Source organism: Pezoporus wallicus, unplaced genomic scaffold, assembly GCF_028554395.1.
Source record: "Pezoporus wallicus isolate ANWC-B61680 ecotype Strahan unplaced genomic scaffold, APGP_CSIRO_Pwel_v1 contig_4012, whole genome shotgun sequence".
NCBI classification, from domain to species: domain Eukaryota; kingdom Metazoa; phylum Chordata; class Aves; order Psittaciformes; family Psittacidae; genus Pezoporus; species Pezoporus wallicus.
In genome coordinates, this window is record NW_026637828.1 from 708087 (window position 1) to 733182 (window position 25096).

Consider the following 25096-nt stretch of genomic DNA (forward strand, 5'->3'; position numbering starts at 1 on the left):
TAAATTAGCGAAATTATAAATAACTAATTGAAAATTATTCATTTATTAAATTATTGAACTTATTTACTTAATTAATTGAAAATATCTAGCATGCCAATAGCAATACTTCTGTGGTATTAACCTGAGAGTAGCTCAGTTTAGAAAATAATAATCCCTAGTTTACTAATATTAGTATGGTGAATAAATATGCTACCAGAAAAACTGTTTATGTTTTCAAGGAAGCCAAGCATCTGCAAACAAACAGTTTTGGTCTTGCAGCAGAATGTTACTCAGTGTCTGAGAATACAGAGGAAGAAAGCCTTTGCTCTTTATCCTTCATGACAGACAGGAGCATGTTTCCTTTCACAAAATATCCATATATGTGTGACACTCTCCCTCATAAGCATTCTGTTGCTGGAAGAGTAAAATTTCTTTATTCTTTTCAATAAACATCCTGTACACACATCTTCTCTCTGTGTGCACCAAATAAAAGAAGAAAGGAAGTCCTGAACAACTGTCTATGTATTCAGTTGTGAGCTCCCAGAGGGAAAACAAGGCAAAGGATGCAATTCTCATAAAAATGGGCAAAGGTACCTACATTCCACAGTGCCAAGCAACCATCAAATCCAGAAGAAATTCCTAGTCCTCATCCTTGCCCTACTTCAGGCATCTGGGAATCATTGAGTCTTGCAAATAACTGAAAATATTATAGCCCTCTGGTTACTGATCACCCCTTGCTGAAGTTTACATTTCATCTACCCGTCCTAACTTTCCTGTCCCTTTTACCCCATATTGTGAGACAGGATATTAAAATAAGTTCTTCATATTTCTGTGACAGAGTGTAACACATTTTCCAGGCAAAATGTGTCACAATTTTCTCTACAGTGTACTACTGTTATTTCTCTAGAGCCATAAAAATTGGCATACCACAAATGTCAGTGGTGCTTAAAAGCCTATCTTAGTGGGGAAAGGGACTATAAAAACAGTATGGATACTTTGGTAAGAAAAAAAAAAAGAAAACTTCTAAAATAGTTCAATTTAATATTCAATAAAATAAATGATACAAAAAAGTATTTAAGTGTAGGATAGAAGTCTCTTCCTATAGCCTAGATAGAAGACCTTTATCCTTATGTTTTTATCATCTGTGATTAATATACCCAGTTTTTGCCAGTAAACCCTGATATTACATCACTGTGCATTATCTCTGTTTCTCAGTGTTTACATTATGCCGCATAGCATTTCAAAAGGTAACTAAAAGTGACATCTGGGATACATACAGCAGGAGTTTTATTATTTACTTTGGCAGATCTTCGTTCAAATACAGACTTGGTGACAATATCACAAGTCAAACAGAATCATTTCGTTCTAAGGCATATAGGCCTACCTCAGAAAAATAATCAGGCAAGACTTTAAGGAGTGCTACATAAAGGTGTACAGCAAAACCCATCATAGCTCCTGCTTTGTACCATACCTAAATACACAGTATTTAATTAATGCTTCTTTTAAATCTAACAGTCCAAATTCTTGCCTATTGTGCCATCACTTTAGCATAGTTGTTGAATGTAGACTCCTGTATTTGTACCACCTGAAAACACAGAACCACAGCACAGGGCTATAACGTGTGCAAAAGAGGCAGATACATTAATTTACCACAAACAGCATGAAAAGCTGTCCACAGCAGTGAAAGCTCCAGTTACAAAGAATAGAAAACCTTTTCCAGCAGAAAAGTTTGGGCACTGACCGATTTTTTTTCATTTTTCAGCAGCACATCAACACCTTTCATCATCTTTCTATCTTGTTCCAACGAACTAATAAACTCCTGATACAAGTCTTGATACTGCTTATCAACTTGTCATGCATGGCAGTATTTGTTAACTTGCAACAAGAAAATGTTTATCTTTTTGCTACACTCAAAGCAAGCAGCAAAACTGAAAGTTCCTGTAAGAAGCAACTGGCAAGTGGCTTGCAGTCTAAAGAGGCTTTGGTTTGCTCTATTTGTTCCCATGCCTTTTCTCAGCACAACATTGTCCATATTCCTAATGCTAAACATTGGTAATAATTATCTACAGCCTGAAGTACAAAAAATGTTCGAAATAATGTACAGCACCTTCAAATTATTATTTCTTCTTTCCAATCTTTGAACACTTGAGTGTTAAACATGTAGATCGGGACTGGGAGATGTAGAAACACAGAAGAGAAACAAACTCCCTATCTCCCAAATATGTTTAAAACTCCATATTAGTGCTGTAACACTGCTGTATTCTGATGTGTTAGCATAAAATACTGAAGTGTTTTAGTGTTCTGCAGATAGAATTGGGAAATACATCTTTCTGTTCTCTGTGACATAAATAGAAGGGGAAAATACGACTTTGGAACATATATGTAATGTTAATAGCATCCAATATTATGGTTCATTAGAAATGTTAACTTTTCTGTGCAATAAGATAAACTTTCTATTAGATTTATTGTCTATATACACTCTGCCGAATTTGGTGTTCCAAATAGACAGCTCTGCTCCTACTAATTCCTAGTGAAATGAGGTAAAACTGTGTAGCTAACCAGTTTGCTATGCAGCATCAGGGCTGCAGGCTGTTTTTCAATCCCATTACTAACAATGAGAAAGAGATTAGCGATTCGGGCAAGAGGAAACTCATAATGCAGCAGTCCACCGTTTCTTGTAATTTTGTGGGTGATGGCTGAGAAAAGGCAAATACAGCCAGACATGTAAACCAGCAAGAATAAAGGTCCGGTGTGATCCGCTTGCTGACCAGTGCCAACCAGTGCATGCAGCACAAAGGACAGAGCCAGTATTACTTCCACCACATGCACCACTGTGCTGTACAACCCCTGGCAAAGGCATGCTTCTGTCATACAACGTGCCACACTGGATTCATGTCTCCTGCAGGACATTACGTGTGGGGTGCTCTGCTCTATGAGAAAAATCAAGAGGCTTGAACTGACTAATTGGTATAATTCTTCCCCTTATCCACACCATGCTGGGAAGGGTTTAGCAAGAGGTACGTTATCGGTGAAGTGCAGCCGTGGCGCAGTCTTTATTTTCTGCCAGGAGTGTCTTTAAAAGCAGTTACCTCTGGGTTTGGGTTTGGTTTGGTGGGGTGTTTTTTTTACTTCTTGGAACTTTCTATTTATGAGCCAGATAAAGGCTCCAGCAAAGGAGATAGGAATAGAGCTGGTACAGAAAGATACCATGTGTAAGGCCAGGCCAGAGCTGACTTGCCTCCTGGTTAAAATGCACTCTAAAATGAGGTGGTTGCTGTGACAAGTGAGGGGTGTGCAGTACCTTACCTGGCACAGGTTCTAATGAAGGCATTCTGCACCTTCCTGTGACTGGCTGGAGGACAAATCAGGGACCAGACCTTGAATCCTCTTCTGTTTCCAACATTCATCTCCTAATGCTCAGACTGGAACCAAAACTTTCCACATTTTCATTTCAGATATATTGTAAGGGGTTTATTTTCCTAAGGTTTTTAGATATATTCAGAGTTTTAAAAGAATATTACTGTGAAATTCTGGTACTAGTTAGTATAAATTTATACTGTAAGATGATTTAATATGAATTATCAAGATACTGAATCTAGATTATTTTAATATGAATCTAGATTACATCACAGAGTCGATATTTAATTCAAACTATACTCTAAAGACCTGGACACACTCAATTCTCCTTACTCCTACCTCCAGTCATGGGCTAATTTTGTTATGGATTAGTTCAGAACTTGAAAGATGACTAGCAGATGTTCCCTGGCTTTATGTATCTCAGTGCTTCTTCTGGTGCAAAATTAACCTGCTGCAGTCTAGTTAGATATTTATGTTGTTCTCACCCCTGAGATCTCCAAAAGCCTCAGACAGCAGTCAGATCAAGGCTGTAGATTTCTCTTTCAAATGAATATAAAAAATACAATTTGTCATTGGAAAAAAAGAAATAAAATCTTTTAAGTGGCTTTTTCTAAAAAAAACCCAAAACCAAACAAGCAAAAACCAACCCCACGAACAAAATCAAAACAAAAAAAAAATAAACAGACAAACCAAAGCAAACAATAACCCAGAATTCAACAAAAAAATATCATTTCGGTTAAAAATTGCAGTAACTCAGTATATTATTTATCAGGTAATATCACCTGTCAAGTCTAACCACCGGATAAGTTAATCATCTCCAAATATTTCAGCTTTGCTTCTAACTGCTTAAGTGTAAAATAGATCATATTATCTTGATGAAAGCATGATTATGAAATGTGTGTTTTCTTTTAATGATCATTATTAACTTACAATGATCTCTGTATCGCTACACTGTATTCACACTGGCAAACCTTCTTTCAGCTATAATTAAGATTATGTCAGCACTGTATTTCATAACTTACATTTGCACTTGTTTATAATCCAACCATAAAGATCCACTTCAGGCAAAATCTTGGCACTGGTGGTTTAAATTTGGGAATAAAAAATGTTTATACACATTTAAAAGTTAATTAAAAATGAAAACAAAACTGCACATATTGACAAAGTCTGAAACAGTTCAGTATAATTGAGAAATGTAGTAGCAACCATTTATTAGTGGAGTTTATTTTTGTGTGCATTTCTGCTCCCACAACTAACCATTTAAGGAAAAGATACATTGCAGGCTCATGATGAATACTGGTCTGCTTCCTCTACCCTTACTTCTGGCCACACTGTGGTCCTCTGTTCAGAAAACTAGTCGGATTTTTATTCTGTACTTATTTACAGCATCTTACATTACTCTGCTATAGCTCTCCCCTTTCCACAACTTTCTCTAACACACTGTAAAACTAGATGCCTGATCTGAGCTTTTCTGAGCATCTTCGTCATGACACAGGTACAGAACTGCCTCCTGCATCCAAACCCTTACTCTGCTCTTCACGTAGTCACATACTCTCCAGGTAGTGGTCCAGGGACCTGTACTGGTGTAGAATCAGACTGACTGGAGCAGAGTGGATGCTATCTTAATTTAGTAAGAAGCTAGATTTAACATATTGGAAGTCAAATAACATCGTGAATAAATAAATACTACTAAAATGGATGACCCAAGTTCTGCATTCTGAATAACAAATAGTCAATGTACATACAGTTGAGGTAATATTCAAAACTTGAGACAATAATGTGGTTATTCGATACATAAATGAGATTGGTTCATCTTAGTCAACCTATTATATACTTGCATGTCTTTTCTGCTATTTTTGTTTATTATAATGAGACTATTGGTAATCACAAAACCTTTATACATAATCAAAACCTACAGTGCTGTTAATGCTCTTCCATTTTGTAAAAGAGTGAAAGTATTCTCATATTACTCATTTCTTGGCACATAACAAACATTTAATATCTTTTCCACTGTGAAAATTCTATTTCAAGAATATTACCTAGCTGCTACTGTTCTAATGTCTAGAACAACACCATAAATTTGTTAGTTCATGTTAATGACTCTTGGTCCTATAATTAAAAGAAATCAAAATCCCTAAGAAGAGAGCAACAGAAATCTTTGCTTTGCTCATGTTAAAAAAAAAAATACCAACCAACCAACAACCACAAAAAAAAAAACAACCAAAAAAACCTAACAACCCAGGCAGCAAAAGTATCTTTTACGAAATATTTAATATTGAAACCTACTCACAGGCTATTCATGAAGTGCTGTTAGCCTCAGTGGACAGTTTTACAGGTGAGTTTTGCAGTCCTTCCTCTGGGGCTGTATCAGATCCAGAGAGGTTTGTGACATACTATTTCAAACCAAAATAATTTAAATACTTAAACAATTTGAAGCAAGCATTTGAATTTGAAAGTTCAAGTACACATCTCAAACCATGTGCATGGCTCCCATTTTCTACTGCTTATTACTTATTCAGTGATAAAAATGTGTAAATAGTAACAATTGCATGTCAGGTGATTCCTATTAGATATAAAAGGAATATAGTGTTACTGATTTTGATTTCCTTCCTTGAATTTAATCTCAGGATTGCTAGGTCTAAGCAAATACTTTTCATGATAGCAGTGTCGTATGCTAAATGTATTTCTATGTATTTACAGAACACATGTTCAGAGGGAATCTGACTTTTGCTCTGGCCTGCGTGTATGTAAGTGGGTATGTGTGTAAGAATCAGCTGTCGAGATCTATGAGTTCTAGATGCAAGAACTTTTATGAAAGACTGCTTAGGTTAGGGGAAAGGAAAAAAAAAAAAAAGTCTGATATCCTGGAAAGATTACATGTAAGATAAGGTTGTAATACAGACAAATACAAAAATCAGATCAGTTTCAATGCTCAGATCTATCACAGTATTCTTTGCACAGCATTGTGACTGGCATAGTCCCCAAAGACTTTAAAGAAGTAACTAGAATTCCAGTCTGTTCATATTAGCAGTGTTTTATATAGAGGTGATGCAATTTATAGCTCTGGGTGTCCTCCCTTCACTGCTCCTTACTATGACAGAACTCGACAGCGTATGTGTGGTGTAACACTTCTTTTTATTTCTTTAACCATTTTCCATTAAATGCAGAGCCTCTAGCTAGGAGTGTTACTTGGAAATACAAAGTTTGCTAAATGTGCACACAGCTGGCAAATAAAGCTTTACTAATGACATTTATAATTCAACTCATCTAATACCTTGTAAGTTACTTTTAGAATTGTAAAGGCTGCATAAGCCTTGTGCCAGTCCGTTACAGCACCTTTCATTTATGTCAGAAGGTGATGGGAATCACCTTGCAATCAGTAGTCGAAACAGAAACACCTAAGTATTGATTTGAAAAATTATAATTAATGTAATGACTAGGTTTTTTACTGCTTTCTGTCTAAACATACATTTAAAACGCTGTTGCATGTTCAAATGTATGTTGAAATGCACACGCCAGCGTGTTTTGACCCATGAATATAGTATTGTGCAACATGGCTCATAACGTCCTTCTAGAAAGTAATTTTCTTGTTATTGTGGTATTTATCTGGGCATCAAAAGTTCTGGGTTCCAGTCATAACAGCAAAGCTTGCTTTGTGACCTATAGGATGTGACTTAACCTGAAGGATTTTCCTGCCTGAAAAATGAGAACTGCTCCTTTAGCAGAATGAAGAAATGCATTTACTTGGGGATTACACTTTAACATAAAAGGGCTTGTGAGGATCTACCCAGCTCATTTCTTTCCTATGTCACCAAATATTTTGAAGGTACTGGACACTGTCAGAGGGACGATGTGACACAGTTTGTCTATTATTTCTCTTAAGCTGGTCAGTGAAGTCCAGAGTACATTTAACACAAACCAGTTATAGTTCTGTCCTACACCTGAAACAAATGTTATATTAGTACTGCACCTGTCCAGCTGATGATATATTGCACTGCAATACCCAGCCAAAACCAAGCCATATTTATATTTGTATGTTCTGCCTTTTCCTTCAAGAACTATGGAAATCTGCAGATTTCAGGGGACCTTGCAACCCAGCAGGAGTAATCTGTGCCCATCCTGGAGATGGCTCATGCTCACCTGGAGGGGTAGGGAGGAGTCGTGCAGCATGACTGCATTCCCAATGGACTATGCCATCCCTCCTTCCTCAAAAGCCCCAGCAAGAGGTATGCCCACACGAAGACCTTCAAGTTGAATAAGCATAGAATAGCTGAGAACCCACAATGTCTTTCACAGTATCACAGTATGCTAGAGATTGGAAGGGACCTCAAAAGATCATCTAGTCCAATCCCCCTGCCGGAGCAGGAACACCTAGATAATGTCTTTTCTAGGTTTAATCACAAATTTATTTTAGGACTGCATGGAAATTTGATTTGAATATTTTTTGCGCATTTGATTTAAATAAAAGTACTGGGCAGATCCATGCATGTGATAAATGACCTGATATATGTTCTTAAATTCAGTTAATATTCTCAGTGAGGTCCTCTACAGCAATCATTCAAATTAGCTTGCAAAATCTGTGTCATGTTTGAGAGACATACCCATGAAAATGTTATGTTAAACACAAGTTAATCAGAGCAAAAGAATGAAGCTCTCACTCTTAAGCCAGAATATATTCCTCTTCATAACACCACACAGTTATCAGCATGTCCCTTGGATTTATGACTTACGACATCTGTTTACCAACAGGTGGTTTCATATCTTGCCATTTATATTTTAAGCAACAGTAAACACAACTATAAATAATATAAGATAAACAAAATAAAACTCAGTGGGTTTTTCTAAGTGTTTTTAGAGAAAAGGTGTACTTATAAGCTAGGTCTTCAAGTAGTTCACACCAGGCCCAGCAACACAGAAGAATACTGCAAGAGCAATAAGGATTTTTAGGGGCATTATGATGGTGTAATGGAAACACATCTGCCCCCAAAAGTCCCTCATTTTCCCTGCGGTAAAGAGCCATGCAGGAAGTGGTGAATGCTGTGGAACATCAAGAATGAAACTATAAAGAAAATTTTTTTAAGTTAGAACAATTTTCCAACAATACTTCAGGATTTCATAATTTCCTGTTAGTCTCCTGCATAGGAAAATTGTAGTTTTTCAAATAGCCTCTAACTCCTTTGCTTTGGATGTATAAAATGGTTCTGTCCATAAACCAAAGTGACTTTTGAAACAACTGTCTTAGAAATACTGTTAGTGCTGGAAAGCTAAAAACATTATGCATAAAGTACAGACAATCCAGGGCAATTTTTGTTCTTTCACATCCCAAACTGCAAAATATAAACCAGAATAATCATCAGTTAACAGCTGACCTGCATCTCTCATTTTTAAGGATTTGCTTCAATGACAGAGCAAATGTTAGTTTATAGAAGAAGATGATACATAAAGAAAACATGTAACATCTTTCATTTTAAAGGCTTTCAAATTATTTTCCAGCCAGGCATGTGGACAGCTTTCCACACATACAGAAAGACCATTCAGAGTGAAAATGCAGAGGAATCCTATTTAGTAAAGACTGAATACTCCATATTTATAAATCTCCTTAGTAAAACATGTAGCACATTTGAACTTTTAGTTCTGCCTCCTCAATTGACATGCCTAATGAAAAACTACTCTTTTAAAACAATCCACAGTAAATAGCACCTAACAGGAATATTCTTCAACAGATTCTTGTAGCATAACATGTAAAATATAATACTGTTGAAAACAACAATGCTTAATTCCTTATACGTTATTTAATACAATGTTCCGTGTAATACACTTGCTCTTTTTTCATGTTATAATATAAAAAATGAACCCACTTCTTTCCTCAGGTTCTTGAAATTTCACTGTGATCTCACTTGTGTTTTTTGTGGATGTAGGTCCAGTGATTTCAGTGGAGATCCTGCTGATATACACCAGCATCCAGGCACCTACCCACAGAGGTGTGTGCGGTTTTTGTGATTTCAAAATAAGCCTTTTATTGCAAATGAAAGCTTTTATACAAACAGCAGCAGCAGAGCAGAATTCTAGATTATGCTGACTGAAATAGTAATTTTTAACAATAGCAGTGTGTAACCAACAGAAACAGCCCTTCAGTAAAATTACTGCACACAGTGATTTTTACTGACCCTTGTGGGCCAATCCTGAAACATCCTGAAATGACTTTTTTCTCACCCTTTCCTAATGCCATTTACACTTGCCTAGCTGCAGATGACACAATGCATTTTGTCTTTTTGATTCATATCCTGACCTACAAAACAAAAGTTACTACTTTAAAACATTTGGTGTCTAGCTAGTATTTTTTATCAGTTCATACAGAGAGGCCATGATTCCAGTAAAGGGATTTGGACTGTGACTGAAGCTGAGATACTTAAAGTAGCAGCAATGCATCAATACTACATTACACTGGTGAATTGTAGCCTCTCCCATTAACAGCTAAATCAAAATATTACCGCAGTATTAAATGAAAACATCAAAATAGTTTGTTTAAAGTTAATAATGTATACCAAGGATGTAAGCATTCAGTATATTACAAAACCAGACAGGACTTACTCGTCATTTTTAAGACTTCTTTTGAGCTCAGCTGGAGCAGGCATGCTCCAGGGAGGAAAATGAAAAAAAAACCAAACTCTGGAGCCTGTTTGTAGAGAATTATGATTCCAATGTACAAAATAAAACGTAGATAACTGAAGAGCTGTATATCTAACAGGGAGTCAGAAATCAGCAGTAAGCTCCTGAAACCACCCGCTAACATGTCATACTTGGCTAGCTCCCAAAGCAAGTTACCTGAGCAATAGGTATGGTTTTGTTTCTAGTCCTATTACTTTTATTTATTCTGAACATGTTGTAGAAATGTCCTGAAAAAAATCCACAAACTGAATAACGCCATTCACACGTCACCTACAGAACCACTGCCCCTGCGCTGAAACCTTGTAAACACAAATTATTTGGGCCTTTTGACAACAGGCAAAAAAAAGTGTTTGTTCTCTTTTCCATCTTTGTACCTTTACCAAATTCCCTGCACATTTGTGTTTTGACTGAGAAAAGCGTATGACACTGCAACAAGAGATTTGTGTATTCATTAACTAGTATGTCCTGTGAACAGGGTGAGTGGTGCCTTAAACCCATTAATTTCACCAGCAGCTTCAGAGTCTGAAGCTGCATGTTCTGAAGTGGGTTGTGCAGTTCATGTCACACAACTTTTCCACCACTTTTTTCACTGCAGGTGCAGGTTCCAAGTGACAGCAGTGTTTTTCCAAGGGGTATTTTAAAGCCATAAAAAACCTTAATTTTTCTTTCATAACCTGCTATATATGATTTTTAAGGCAAATAAAAAGGGGGTTTGTGCAAAACCTGTGAAACAGGTTCAGAACATACTGTTGTATTTTGTTTGTGGCACCAGGTTCGTATTTTAGGCAGGCAAGCAGTGCTGATGTGTAGCATTGTAACAGGGAGCGAAGAACAAGACGCTGTAAAAGTCATACCTTGAGTGTCTGTGCTCCCGCCCTGGAAAAACTGTGGGTAGCTTCATAGGAAGGGGTGGCTGATTTTGTAGCCGTCCCTAAGGCAAAATTTTTAGTTGTTCCAGGTCATGCATTTCCAAACTTGGGGTCATTACCTCCCTCTCTTTATTCTATGGCTAGATCAGAGGGGAAACACAAAACTCTTCTGTTGCAACATGAGGTCAGCAGATGTCAAAGGTTGAGGCCCTGCCTCAGAAAATGCAGGGCACAGACCAATCCCCACACCACGTCACTGGATTCTGGTGGAGACTCTGATCTTTTCACTGCTTTCAATAAGATTTCTAAAGTAAACAGATTCGGCCATTTGATAATCCTCTGCTGATTCAGTGTCTGTAAACTGTTTTTTTAAAGGTTTCCTTAAAATACAGAAAAGTAACTCTAAAAAATTAGCTTTAAATTGATTAAATACAAAGGCAGTAGGACTTTCAATTTAATAAATTTGACTTGATATGTCTAAATAGCATTTTTTCAATAATTCATTACTGTTTTTTATCTCAAGGAAAATTAATTTTGATTCCAAACATACCATCTACTTCTTATCTTCCGTACATTTCTTTTTTTCATGTCTAATAGCACGATAGACTGATCCCAGGTATTTAATTATTAATGCTCTGGATACAGAGCACACACTTCAGGAGTCTCAGGCTCTGAGGCCACCGCCCCACACTGCACACAAACCTTATGGGAAAAGCTGCGTGAGGGTAAGAGATCACATTGTTATAACACAGGTGTTTAGGGGATCTATCACTGGTTTGTCTCATCATCATTAATTTGGGTAACTCATATAAAATGAACATACATTTAAAGTTTAGTATCTGTGCATGATGCCTGTAGTAGGAGAAAACTGGTTTAGTGCACACTAGAGACAAACGGAAGCTCTTTCTGTAAGCTTACTAATGGGGAAAAATGTGAATAATAACTGTATGAGGCAAGCCTTACAGAAGTGTAACTGTGTTCTTTAACAATTCTCATTAATCATTTAAATCATTTATTAATTCTATAACTACATTATTGGTGATAGAAGGAATGCATGTAAATTTTATTTAGCTTCAATAGAGAATCAAATAGAACCTATTTGAAAAAATATCTAAATATAGCTGGTAAACAAAGGGAGCAACGTAAAGCACATTTGCTGAAAGCAGCTATACAAAATTACATGGTTTAATTTAAGAGCTTTAAAGCAATAGTTGATAAGAAGCAACTGCTCTATTTCAGCAGAGCAGAGCTGATCTTTGCTGCTATTTGGGTACGGAAATTTGTTTCTTTTTTACACTTCAGGCAGGATCCTCACATTGATCCACTTTCTGATCTCTAATTCTCTGCTCTTATCTTCTCAGAGTGCTAGTGAAGACACCATAGGAGTTAAATCAATCCAAATCTGACAACTTGTAATACTGGACAGGTCTAGAATGTATTCACAATTTATAATTAAAAATTAAACCAGTTCCTACAGTTGAATTTGTAACTTGATCGCTTGATGAAAAATTAACCTTCTCATAAACGCAACTTTTGAACAGCATTATTTTATGCAAAATAGTAGCAAAAAGGCATATTAACCGCACAATTCTGACCTAAGCTCTTCCCCATCAGATTTCAGTCTTAAACAAGTGAGGAATTTGTCACAGGTTTGGATAAGTCCTATTTTACATGTGTAGTAATCATATTACTATAGAATGTAAAATACCAGAATTCCATAGAAAAATCTTCATAATTCAGCATGATATTCATTTGCATGAACATATAGATCCTGCATACAGTCACACAACGGATCGTATAGCAGCAACTTTGCTGTAAGAGTGCATCACTGGCTAACTTTGGCTGAATTTCCAGGCCGTTTTCAAACAATCAGATTGATTCAGTCTGAGTAGGTCAGCTCTTCAAATGAATCTGACTGCAATGATACTGTGGCCACAGTGCAAATGTGGAGATGTTTATGTGTAACTTAAGCAGGTTATTATAGCTGGCAGAAAATGTCAAAACTATGACAGATGCGTTTACACCAACAGAGAGGATGCTGCTGTGGCTATCTGGTGTGTGTATGCTGCGTACATGAGCCACTGTACAAATCATATTGTGTGAGTATACTGTGTTACGCTCAGTCTTAAATATGTGTACAGTATATTCAGAACCACAAGAAACTTCAGCTTATGTACTAACAAACTTTCAATCCCAGGAGGAAAGTACAACTATGTAATTTTTAAGTAAAAATTATGCTTAAACTGTTTATGATATTGATACCAAAATATAAATAGTAACATGAACTTAAACAGCTCTATCAAGCTCAGGTTTACAGAGGCTTACTCATAAAAATACACTCTAAAACTTGTAATCAGTACAAAAATTAGAAATCTTTACACTGATACCTAGAAACAGACTGTACATGTGTACACACACAAGCACACACACATAAAAAAAAAAACAGCTAGCTGAAGAGAACCATTAAAACTGAACACTTTGTGTGCAGAGAGCTGAGCAGGGGAATGACAATACAAATGTTCCCAGTGTTTATATGATGTTTTCAAGTTTTAAGTTGCCTCTGTTTTCTAAGGACTTACTTCCTATTCTCCCAATTCACCTATACTGAATGCCCACTCTTTGAAACATTAACTTTTTCTTCGTCTTTTCAAGAGAAAATCACCAACAACTGTTAGAAATTGATCTTTTTTTATGTCTAAGTTTCAGAATAGTTATATTTTCTATCCACTTTTCATTACTGAAGACAATATTAAAGTTAGAATATTATTATTCTTCATTTAAATGTATAATAGCCTTTTATTAAGTGCAGCAGTAGTTTACTAAGTTTAACATCCACTGTAAGAGCCATAAGGTACTGGTTTCTTTTGCAGAACAAAGTGACCACCAAAAGCGGGACTTTGTGGGCCAGTTGGATAATACATAAGCTCATCTCGCCCCCAAAACCCCGACTCTGGAACCACAACCTTCCCGGATTCAATTTGTAAGTAAAGTATCTTTGCAAGATATGCCAAATCAGCTGAGAGAATTGTTGCTTATAAAGTGGGTAACTGTCAGACTAATAACAGAGAATATTGTAGCCACATCACAGCACACACTTCTTCACTCTCTGGACAGCAGGAATTGCTAACAGATACTGTTTGGGTTTATTCACAGTTTATGATTTATTTATTTATTAAGTAGGTAAGCAGTGCTTCTGTAAGTGCCTATAATGACACAGAACTCCTCCAGAGTAACAGTCATTTATTACACCCAGCACTCAAAGTATCTATTAAGATTTCTTCTCAAAGTGAGTAACAACTTGTTTATCTGTTCCACTATAATTTAAACTAAAGCTGACATGTTATAGAGCTGTCGGTCAGTAGTCTGAATTTGTTATTTGTACAATAAACTAGAAAATATTTTCACTTCCCTTGAAACAGTGAGGTCTCTTCCACTAACGGGTAGTTTCATGTATTCAGCTGTGTCTAAATCTCACTACTCTCAGCATTATGTGTCCTAAACTTCTTTCAAAGATGAGAGAAGCAGAAATCTGTAGACAAAAGAAACATATTTTCTAAATCCTCAGTTGGTAGTTCCAACAGAACTGTTAAGTCCAGGTTTAAAAGCATTAAGTTTACATTTGGATGACTGAAGTAGGTAAATGCTGTCCATTACTTTAAAAGAAACTAATTATTGTGTTGGAAAAGCCACTATTACTTTTATTCTGCTTTTGACAACCAAAATGCAGAGCTGGAGACTGCTGTCACCGATGAAATGCTGCGTGGTCAGCAAACACGCTGTGGAAGGAACACGCAGAGGAGTTGGTGGAAATCTTGGCTGAGTAGAAACCTTCAAACAGAATACGTGGCCTGCAGAAGGGGGAATTAACCCACTGACCTGGGACGGTTTACCAAGATTTTTCTCACTGTTCCTTCACACAAGCAATTGTCAGACGATGCGGCCCGACCCCCCTCACTCACCCCGCCCTCAGCCACTCGTGTTCGGCCACACGCGGCCGCGGAAGCCGCGCGGAGGCTCCGGGACTGAGACGGGGCCGGCGGCCGGGCCCCACGCGTGCAGACACACCTGCGGCTGCCGAAGGAGCCGGCCTCCCACCCGCAGCGCGGCCTGCCCCCGGAGGGAGCGGGGCCGGCGCTGGGCCAGGGGCGCCTCTTCGCGGCCGCGCAGGCTCGGTCGGCGCGGAGCCACTCGCCCAGGTGCCCGCCCGGCTCGGAGCCTCCCGCTCCCCGCGGCGGCGGGCGCGGCCCCACCTGCCAGCCCGGCGAGGACGTGGGGTGCCACGCGATCCCCGCGACGGGCAGCGCGGTGTAGGGGCGCGGAAGGAGCGCGCAACTCACCGCTTGTCAGTGCCAGCGGCCGTGCCCCCGGCGAGGCGAGCGGGGCTCCCGAGGAGCGGAGCGGGTGCCGCTCGGCAGCAGGTTCTCGTGCTGGGAGGGAGGCAGCCCCACGATCCTCGCTCGGAGCCGGCTCCTTCCGTTGGCAAAATCCTGACTCATTACATAAAAAGATCGCCCTGCCAGGCTCCCAGAAACATTTCTTCATCACGGTCACGCCACAAGCTAAACAAGAGGCCACAGCGAGGGGAGGGGGAGAAGGGAAGCGGAGGGGGGAAAAATCCAAAAGGTGTTTTTTTTATCTTTAGATTTTCTTCCTTTAAAAAGGAGGGGAAAAAAAAAAAAAAAAGAAAAAGTGCACGGGATAAAAAAGAGCAGCCACCGGGAAGAAACTAGAGAAGATTCCCCCGTTGTTGCCACAAAGCCACCTCTCCCTTCCCACTCCCTCTCCATGCTCGTTGCTCCAGCAGTGTACAAAGACGTGCCGGCGCCGGGAGTTCCCAGCCCGAGCAGGGAGCGCCCCAACTCCGCGGGGCCGGGGCCGGGCACCCGGAGCTCGGCCTCCCCCTGGAGCAACGCGGGGTCCCGGGCCGGCCCAAAAGGTTTTTTTTTCCTAGAAACTACCTCCAAATATAGTAATAGGGAAGGGGCATTCCTAGAAATTCGGGAGACGTCAGAAAGGGAAGATCTGTGAAATTCAGCTTCACTTCCTGCAGAGGGCTCCGAGCACAGGGAAAAAAAAAATCCAGTGAGCAGTAAAGTGCTTTTCATGCTTCTCTGATCAGATAATGGTTAAAAAAAAAAGAATGGTAAAACGCTTAACTCACGTTTCTCCGGTATGATCTAGGAGTTTCGTATGAGAAGAGACCTAATCAGTAACCCCCTTTTCTACCAGTGTTTACAGATGTCTATCTCCTGTATTTACTTTCCCCCATGTCCCATCAGACCTATGCGCACAGCAAATAAAAGGAATAATACACATATGAATGAAACGTGGGGGAAAAAAATAACCCTCCCATCTATGACAGGAACACGAATTGGTACTTGTGTGTGATTTTAAACAGGCTTTGCGGCTTGCAGCTTCCACGCTATGCCAACGTGAATAATTCATGTTGGTGCTGTAGCTGTGCGCAGCATCGTTACTCGCATGAATGGGAATTCGTAGGTTGGCTTTTGTTTGAGGGCCCCGATACTTAGAACTGCTGAGCACTGTCAGTCCCCAGTGACTTACCCGTATCTTCGGCTGTCAATTCTGCTCAGCCACGCTCAGGATCGGGCCCTTACAAATTTAAATCGGGACTTGCAGCAGACCCCGCACTGTCCTGAGTCAGGGTTATTCTTCATGTGTCTCCTAAATCTTTGTGTTTGCTTTGTGCTTGTTTCTTACACCCAGTCCTTCTTTAATTGCATCTTAAAAACCCACTATTTGACACATTTCACAGCAAGCGGAAACTGATGTTAGCAAAGCAGTAATGGATGACAATGTTGTTATGTGCTATTAATTATATAAAGACATCAATGCATTTGTAATAAAGCATTATTTATCGAGGAACAGCAAAGGTTGCTATAAAAACCACAAGAACCACCTTTTGGGAAAAGAGAATAGATTTCAATGTGTGCAGCTCTTGCAGGTTAATTGAATTTCCGTAACGAAATTTCCCTCAGCCACATGAAATCCTTGTGTTTGTTCTTTGAATTTCATTATGACTTGCAGAGTCTTCTCTGCCCCCCAATCAAATGCAGTTAAACCACTGGAGTCTGGCTTTACTTCAGTGTTTGATAAACGCTCCCATTTAATCAAACCTTAGTTAGAGGCACCTTGTCTGTCTGTCTGTCTGCAGTTTTGAAGCAGAATTAGCAGAGTTCACCTGCCAATCCCAAGTGTGCTTTGACTCCAAGGATGTTTTAACTGCTCAGTAAACAATCGCTTCCCAACACAGACCCAGCTTTCAGAGAGGTGCACCCAGTGTTTTGTCAGCAGTAATGCCTGGTCAGAAGTAGATTTATTGTAAGTAATCTCTTGGAATTCAAAACAGCTCTAGTTAATTGCTAAAAAGGCCTTTCTAAGCTGGCTGGCTTACTTATGGCACATGGCGCGACTCTGTCTTGTCACTCTCATTTCCTGAGTGAAAAAGTGAATGGCAGCTTCAAGTTCAGGTTCTTTTGATCATTAAAAGAAATGGATGTGCTGTCCTCTGTTGGTCATACTGGTTGTCACATGTAAAATCCAATTAACTCAAAAAAAGCAGCAGGAGGCTCTGTTAAAATGACAGAAATGATGAAACGAAATTAAATTTGCTTCACCTTCTGCTTTCACCAGTAAGCCTGCACAGTGTGAGGGGTTTGTAAACCATTTCTACAAAATGGTTCAATGGTGGATACTAGGAGCTGGATTAGTAAGAGGACTCATTTCACATGACTCCCTGCTGCAGGTTCTACCCTGGAATTCAGCCCCATCAGACTCTGGCTGCTGTTTTAACCACTTGCTATAGGGCACCTGCCATGCTGTGCCCAGGATGCTGGGTGGCATGGGGTGCTCTGGAGCGGGGGGATAGAGGGGAAGTTTAACTTGACTGAGAGGAAGTTTCAAGTTTAAACTTCCCATCATAGGGTCTGGTTTGGGGACAGAGCCACATGTACCAGTTGGGATGGTTTGTACTCATGCCATGGGATATGATGCCAGCCATACAGCTTCTTGGAACACTCTCACTATGGCAGCTCAGGCTCATAATCCAAGTTCCCACTTCATCGCTCACAGTGTCCTTCTGTGAGTTGTGATGTGCAGAAATGCTCTGCTCAGTGTCAGTAAGCAGCAGTAGGGTGTCCACTTTGGGTCTTCATTTCAAGAAGAATATGCAGCAACTGGAGGGGATCTGGGGGATTGCAGCAGGAGTGATGAGAGGTGTCATTTAGGGGGGTGGAAACCTGACCTAAAAGGAAAGAGGTTAAAATTTGGGTGTTGTGTTGCCTAGACAAGTAGGAAGCTGAAAGCAAATCTAGTAACACTTTCAAAAAGGTTTAATGTCATATAAATGGATATATGGCATGGCAGTAAACCTGTGTGGTATGTTAATTATTTCTACATCTTAACTGCTGCTGGATTTACCAATTTCTGGCCTGCACTTGTTTCTTTTAGGTTGTGACTTCATAAACAGTTTTCTAATTACAAAATTAATTTCAAGTAAATTAACTATAAGACATCTTAAAATGTTACTTAGCAACATTATTATTGTGCTAAGAATTGAGCAATGTCATTTAGCAAAATGTTAAGTTCTGTCTGCAAGCTATGGAAAAATGGGCTCTGCACAATCTGATCTGTGTGTGCGTCTGTGCAATGTAACAGGGACTCACAGGCCTCAAGCTGTTGTTGTATGGGGACAGCTATAGCTCTGGTGTGTACCTGGCTCAGGCTTATAAATATATTTCTGCAAAACAAACAAGACTTTATGAAAGCATCACTCACCACAGGCAACGTAGCTCCTCACCGGGTTTAACCCTGAGGTTGTAGTAACAGAAAGTGCTTATCAGAAACATTGTTTGCCCTTGACTTGGGTTTTTATGTTTAGTTTTGAAAGTCCTCTTATGAAAGCAGCTCCAGGGACATGGCTGTTCCTCAGTGTCCTTTGTGTACATGAGTGAAAATACCTAGGACAACAAAACCCAGTTTTGCATGTGCTCTGTGCTGAAACTGTCACTGCCCAAAGTCAATAACTTACATTTCTTTCCAGGGAGGTTGGGCAGTGTGGTCATGGGCTTCATAGTAGAAATCTAAAGTTCACAACTGAGCTGGAAGGTAAGCGCTCCCGTTTCCTCTCTGCTGATGTTTCTTCAGATCATGCCAAATTTTCTAAGAAGTGGTTCTGGAGATTTGTGAGTATTGCCAGTAAACTAAGTGCAAAGAAAAAAAAAAAAAGACATTTGAATTACATGTATTTAATGCAGTCAGATAATCTTCATCATGTTAAATTAATATATATCTTCATTATGTATCACTATAAATCGTTATATAATCTTCATAATAAGAAAAGAGAGCCTTATATAGAATAAATGGCAACAGCCCTTCTTTAAATCAATTTACAACTTGAATGATGATTTTGACCTACCAACACAATGTATATATATAATGTTAAAAGGTTTTACAAAATGTGGTGTAAGTAGTTAATGACAGTTTTTTTGTTCCCACTACAATTGTACAATTTGGATTCTAGACAACAATGGTGCAGAATATGAGAGGAAAATTTGTCAGGAAGAAAACAAAACAAAACCAAAGGGCACTGAAATTCCAAATGGCGAGCAAGTATCAAACATGAATAGAGGTTTCCTTCCATTTGTAGTGCTGTTATTAATGTGTAGTGCTGCTCTTACTGCTGTCGTTAGGATGGTTTTAAGCGCTTATCTGTGTGCAGGGCTGTGGCTGGTCCCGTGCATGTGCCTGAGCCTGGCTGATGTGTCCTAATGCCCAGGGTCTGCATGTGCTCGGCGGTGGGTGAGTACTGCACAGCGCCGGCTGACGGAACCAACCCGCCCTGGCTGTGTTTCCAACGTCACAGGGAGTTTTCCTGCTTAAAAAATAGGAAATGAACACTAACCAGATTGCAAATCCTTTTAAGTGGTTAGTAAGACAGAGGAAGAAACCTCACATTTCAACCAGAATTAAATCACAATGAAAGGCCCCAGGAACCTGGATGATCAACCGGTGGAGAAGATCGAGCAGAGACTTCGCTTGTTCCTCACAGGAACAAACTTGTGTCTTGGTGGGTGCTTTGGAGCCACCATGCAGGGAATGAGTGTGACACGGCTTCCACCTGGCTTCGATACACGTCTTTTCCTTGCACATCTGAAACGATCTTCTGCTGCTTCAGGGTCTCTCGAGTACCGGCTTAACCCCCGAGGAAGGTGGTCTGAAGAAAAACATTGGTAGTGTAGCAGATGCGGATGTAGACGTTGTCATGCGGTACAATGCAGTGCAATGCAGTGCAATACAGTGCAATGCAGTGCAGGTGTGATCGGGGAAGCGCAGGAGAAAGCGAGGTATGGCAGGTGCGGCACCACCCCCTGCCGCAGCCGCTGAGGTGCCGCTGCTGCAGCGAAGCGCTGCGCCGTGCTCTCCACCCTGCCGGGGGGCGGTAATCGCTGCTGGGTGCTCGCCCGCTGCTCTGCTGGGTACCATGCCGGTGGAAGGCGGGAGCGCTAGGATCCCATCGCAGAGGCCACGCCGTGTCCCCTAAAAACGATAAGAAAGACCCACAAGCGCGGGCCCCCCCCGAGGCACGGACGGGGTTCGAACCCGTGATCTTCGGTTTACGAGACCGACGCCTTACCACTTGGCCACCGCGCCTGCGTTAACGGGTTCTCCGGTCGCCCTTCTATCGCTGGCGCCACTCCCGTCTGCCCTCGCCAATCGCGTGCCAGCAGCGGGCGGGCCGCCTCCGCTTCGCGCCACGCCCCCGCGGCCCGCCGCGTGCGCCTGCGCGTGCGCCGGCACCTGCCGGGTGCCGGGCGGTGTGGTGCGGCGCCGGGGGGGGCTCCCGCCATGGCCGCTCCTCGGGGCTAGGCCGGGGCAGCCTCCGCGTTCCCCGTGTGAGGGCGGGCCTGAGGGGCCGCCGCTGCGGGGGGCGGGCAGCGGTGCTGCGGAGGGAGCTCTGTTACCAACGTTGGCACTTCGGCGTTTAGGTCAGTGTGCCGGAATGTGCGGTCCTCCTCCTGACCAGGGAGGGTGGGGGGAAGCGGTGTTAAAGCTTTCCTTCGCCAAGAAAAGAAAAATTAAATTATAAATATTAAATTAAACTTTCTGAGTGCCCGCTGCTTGTTCCATACGAAGCTTCACGTTAAATGCAGAAAAGATACTAGAATACGTGTTTTTCTAGATTTGGCCTCTTGCATATTTACAAGTGTGATCTAAAAATAAAGGTTTTAGTGTTCATTTACTTTTCATTGTGGAGATCCTTTTAAACTGTGAAACTTTTGCTGGGCACCCAAATTATATTCCCACCTCCCTGCATGACAAGAGTTTTGTTCACTGTCTTTTGGGGGAGCTGATCCCAGCGATGGTCACTGGTCTTTGTCTGGTGGAAGAAGCACGTGGACATGTTGACAGGTACCTTTGGAAAGGCTGAGATCAGTTACTAACCCGGTGGTGCTGTAATGCAGGTGTGTTAGGAGAGTGATCTGTCTGGATCATTTTGGGATGTTCTTTGAACTGTCATCAGGAAAACTCACACCTGATGGCTTGGCTGAATGGACAAATGTCAGGTTTTTAACAGTTGCCATTTCCCAGCTTCTTCGTGCTAACTGTGTGTTCCAGCAAACAGAGCAGTCTGAACTCACATTTCCTACAATGAAAGGTACTCGATTTAAATTACCTCAGTGGGTGGTCAGCCCATGTTAAGTGTGTTTGCTGCTGTCCTGGGATAGTTGCCCCAAAGGTGATTTGTTCTGGTTTTCCAGCCCTTACAAGCATAACTGATGCTGTCCTACCCGAACAGTTGCTGGAGTTTTATCTGCTGGTCTTGCTTATCTCTAGCTTCAAAGGACATACCCACATCTGGGCTCTGGAAAGCCACAATATTGCTGCTGAGTTCTGCTCTTTATCACTGCAGTCAGTGCAGCACTTCACAACTGTGGTGACTTGTAGGAGTGGAAACTGCCTCCTGAGCTCTCACACCAGTGGTTTTTATGAAGGGTGACCTCAAAGGGGCAGTTCTCTAAGCTGACTGAAGAAGAGGGAGTTAGTGTGACCCAGGTGGCAGCAGGAAGGAGTTAAGATTTTAGTAAAGTGGTTTTGACTGATGTTCTTCCATTTCTGGCCTGCTAGTTTGTTACAAAATATGCTCTTTCATGTGCCAGTTGTAACTTCTCATCACAGTTCCTGTGCAGCTCATGTCTGCATTTGTTTTATTCATGCTTTGGTATCCTTGTGAGCTGAGAAGTGATTTTGTGCTGGGAGGAAGCAGAGGGACTATTTGACTTACATGTGGTATTCATAGGGGTTGTATCTCTCCAAATAGACTCCATTTTTAATAAATGTATTTGGTTGGCATCAGAAATAGTATTTAATGGTAAATCTATTTCTAGTCAACTAATTCAAGGTAAATCAATTTCTAATGCTAAAGTTCTTTACTTGTATGGGGAGACTGAGAGTTCAGTTTGGAATCATGAATATCTTCTGAGTAGATTAGGAGGATATACTTGATTTTGACTAAAAGTGGTTGTCTACTCTCTCAGCCCAACTGCAGTAACGTGTCTGGAACATGGAGCTGTTTAATGGTAAGTTGGTTTATCAAAATGGTAGTTTTTATAACTAAAAATGTAAGTTTGGTTTAAAACATGTTATTGCCTGTGGTGTCTTCTGATGCCTGGATACATTTGTCTGGGAATGTCTTCTATGCCGGTCACTACCCTTGTTTGAGCTCTCTGCAAAAGTCCTTATTCTTTATGCTGAATCCGCCTTATGCACTGTTCTCTTCTGACAAAATTTTCCTTAAAACACCACATGGATTTCCAAAAGGAAAGTCTTTAGAAGATTCCAGTGCTGAAAAGATCATGTCAGAGATTTTGTTGGAAGGAGAAAATAATCACCGTTCCCCCCCCCCCCCCCCCTTCCGTAAGCCTCACTATGAGATGGAGGTGTTGCTTTAGGAGAGGGTTTTGATGTCTGTTTTAAAATACAAAATTAAGTCTTGCTACAGATTTCCCTGACTCTTTTGAGGACATAGAAGGGGAACAGTCAAATTCATGCAGAATTTGTATAACTGAGTTTTTAAAGACATACTATAGGGTAGCTGGAGTGCTCCTCAGTTAACAGTTATGTGAACTAAGACTTTGTCCTAGCTTTATGAAAGAGTTGTCTTGGAGGGATTCAGGAAACATGCAGTGTTACCATTGAGTGGCCCTGCAGTCCTTTTTCGGCAGAGAAGACTGGAGGCTCACCTTAAAGTAATTTTTTATGTGAAGGTAAATATTTTTTACTGTATAAATTTATGGAAAAATACTTAAAGGAAAACAACACAAAACCAAACCAAGCCTCTAGCTGTTACATCTCAGATGCTCCTCTAATTTGTAACTTCTCTTTTAGCAAGGTCTTGGTGGGGTTGTAGATTACAGTATGGGGTGCGGAGAAATCTGTGTGACATCTCTGACTTGAGACAGTACAAATATGCTAATATGTCACTCATATACAAATGTTGTATAATACATAAGAAGCTAATAGACAGGAGTATATAGCATTTAATATTGTACAAATACAAATGTGGTGATGGCCATTTGTAGAACATGGTGTAATATCATAGAATCATAGAATAGTTAGGGTTGGAAAGGACATTAAGATCATCTACCTCCAACCCCCCAGCCATGGGCAGGGACACCTCACACAAAACCATGTCACCCAAGACTCTGTCCAGCCTGGCCTTGAACACCACCAGGGATGGACCATTCACAACCCATTCCAGTGCCTCACCTCACAGTAAAGAACTTTCTCCTTATATCCAATCTAAACTTCCCCTGTTTAAGTTTCAACCCAATACCCCTTTGTCCTATCATTACAGTAACTAATGAAGAGTCCCTCTCCAGAATCCTTGTAGGCCCCCTTCAGATACTGGAAAGCTGCTCTGAGGTCTCCACGCAGCCTTCTCTTCTCCAGGCTGAACAGCCCCAACTTTCTCAGCCTCTCTTCAGGTGCTCCAGTCCCCTGATCATCCTTGTGGCCCTCCTCTGGACTTGCTCCAACAGCTCCATGTCCTTTGTATGTTGAGGACACCAGAACTGCACACAATACTCCAAGTGAGGACTCATGAGAGCAGAGTAGAGGGGCAGGATCACCTCCTTTGACCTGCTGGTCACGCTCCTTTTGATGCAGCCCAGGATATGGTTGGTTTCTGGGATGCAAGCATGCACTGAAGCTGGGTCATATTAAGTTTCTCATCAACCAACACTCCCAAGTCCTTTTCCGCTAGGCTGCTCTGAATCTCTTCTCTGCCCAGCCTGTAGCTGTGCCTGGGATTGCTCCGACCCAGGTGTAGGACCTTGCACCTGGCTTGGTTGAACTTCATGAGGTTGGAATTAATATGAATTTATATATTCAGGTTTTATTGAAAGCCAGGGTTTAGCCTGTGGAAGAAGTTCATTCAGCATAATCTTAAGCTTCACCAGTCCTTCTTGGCTTAGGGGTTACATGTTAATACTAATATGAACACAGTTTGGGAGGGAGGGTTATGTGTTTATTTATTTCTTGGTCTTTGTAAAACAATCAAAACCCCAAATAGTCAGTTGGCACCAAATTCAAGTGCTTTATCTCTGATATATTGTAACTATAAATTCTGTAATGCACAAATGTGTGGTCAAAAATTACTGAACTTGCTTTGCAGTATTTCTGTTTGATGTGTGATAGCTGAAAGGAAATTGTGGCAAATACAGCCTACAAACTTTTAGAATGGCTGTGTTCATAAAGAAAATGTATTTTATGCAATTTACTGGGCATAGTAATAGGCTTTTTCAGTTTTATGGGTATTTGCCCGAGTTCTGATGTCATCAGCATAGAACAGACTTTAACAAGGAAAGATTGGATGATCTAATATAGGGACTGCCTCCACAAGTATCATAGTAAATATTGAAATGAAGCAGCTTCACTGTGAAAATCAGCTTGTGCATATTGATCAGCTTATAGCTCATTCTGAAGAAATGTGATGTTCTAGAACACAAATTGAGCAGAATACAAAATGCAGATGCAAAATCTCACAATCTAGCACATTTCGAAAGCCTTAGAATAAGGGAAAGTCATGAATGAAAATGGGTGCAGTCTTTTATACACCAGAAATAATTTTCTGATCCTTTCTTTGCCTTACTATAGTTCTGAAATATCCCTTCTTCTCTCACAGAGCCTTATTCTTTGTA

The 25096-nt window shown here is 40.5% G+C and overlaps 1 non-coding gene across 1 annotated transcript; it reads right to left on the reverse strand.

Moving 5' to 3' along the window:
• Nucleotides 1-20474: 20474 nt before the first annotated feature.
• On the reverse strand, nucleotides 20475-20546 carry TRNAT-CGU (transfer RNA threonine (anticodon CGU)). Its single transcript has one exon. It is a non-coding gene; the product is annotated as a tRNA-Thr (tRNA).
• Between the last annotated feature and the right edge of the window lie 4550 nt (nucleotides 20547-25096).